Source organism: Microtus ochrogaster, chromosome 4, assembly GCF_000317375.1.
Source record: "Microtus ochrogaster isolate Prairie Vole_2 chromosome 4, MicOch1.0, whole genome shotgun sequence".
In the NCBI taxonomy this organism is placed as follows: domain Eukaryota; kingdom Metazoa; phylum Chordata; class Mammalia; order Rodentia; family Cricetidae; genus Microtus; species Microtus ochrogaster.
The window spans coordinates 25,886,072-25,887,772 of record NC_022011.1 but is presented as its reverse complement, the minus strand read 5'-3'; positions in this window follow the sequence as shown (position 1 = coordinate 25,887,772).

Here is a 1,701-nt window from a genome sequence, read left to right as displayed (position 1 = left end):
CCAAATATCTTTGAAAGTATTCCAGTGTATCCAGATCTCACGGCCACCCAGCACACAGTTGACTCTGCCTACACGGGTTGAGTTGCTTTCTCAGGTCTCACTCTGTAACTCATGGCAATCCTCCTGCCTCAGTCTCCAGAATGCTAGGATTATGTGATCCACCTCACCTTATCCTTCCGCAAATGTCACCCAGACTAAGGAGTCCCAAGGAGAAAATTCTTCAGCCCACTGAGGCCACTAACATCACTCCTTATTCTTAGTATCCACCCAGAACTTCCTTACTCCTTATTCTACCATGAAGGGACAGTGGCATCTTTACAGACGTGGACATTGACTGTCTTGTCACCCGTAGATCCACTCCTGTCAGTCTGAGGCTGTCATATCACCTAATCTTGGTTCCTCAGTAGAACAAGGATCTAAATCCAAGTCAACAGCAATTTTCAATTCCCAAACAATGGTGGCTTGTCCAAGGAGAGAAGCGGTGGCTCTAGGTGGGCTTTCCCGGCTCTCTCCAAAGGAGAGCTCTCAGGAGATGCTGAGCTAGGAGGGTAAGATGCTAAGACTGGAAGCTTGGCTTGCCTTGTTGGCAGGAAAAGCTGACCAGGGCGAAGATCTTGCTCCTTCCCTCATTTGGGGAGCTCCAAAATTCTAGTTTGCAATGAAAGGAGCCACAAGTGATCTATGTTATGACTCTCTCAACCTAGGACTAACCCTTAGAAAACCAGCCCTCTTGTGACAGGAACAGGGAGGAGTCAAAGCAGACAAAGACTTGGAAAACTGCAGGTGTGTGTAATGTCACAAGATAACCATGGTGGCTCTTTGAGTGGAGCCATCCTGATCAGGAATGCCATAACTTGAATAACAATGACACCCCCTACCCAGGTCAAAACTCAACTGAAGAGAGGTGGACAAAGTTTTGGTGAAACTGAGGCAAACATGAAGCCAGAGCTGATCTGGAACCACAGACGAAGGTGAGCGGCAGCCTGCCGTTCCGGGATGTTTCAGTACATCAAAGGAAAGCGGGCAAGCTGTCCCTCTCCGCAAAAGCAAGTACCTCTAATAAAAAAAAAGACTGAAAACAGCTCCCAATGCCCTCTTCCAAGCACCTAGCTACACCACCCCCTTTTATGTTCTGTAATTGGACACAGATAATGTTCATACGTACCTGCTTAACAACCCTCTCTTTTCTTTTAACTTGAAACACTAGATTTGTTATCTAGTCTGGAATAGCAGAAAAACACTATTTTTAACTAGCACCTGAGAGGCTTTTTTAATCCTGTCATTTTTTTTTAAATCTATCTATAGCAAGAAACATATTTTGCTAGACTGCTTTCTGTGAAAAAAAGGGGGGGGGAGACCTCCAACCTGCCTCATAAGAAGAACAAGAAATAAGACAGAGGTAGACATTGCTGCAGAAGAACCGAGCTAGAATATTTCAGGCATAAAAGAGGGTGTTAAGAGAGGAGAAGAGACAACATGGCAGGGAGTTGGTGTCTGCACATTGGGGTGCCTGTAAAAAGTGCCTGCAGGGCAATGGCCAAGAACATTTTACAAACAGCATGTCAAATACACGGTCTTAAGCTATTCTGTTATTTAAAATTCATAAACAAGCATCTTCCATTTTTAAAATCTTTAATAGTCTGAGGACTAGCAAGCAAGAAAGAAAAGGATAGGAAGGAAGGAAAGAAAGAAGGAGGGAGA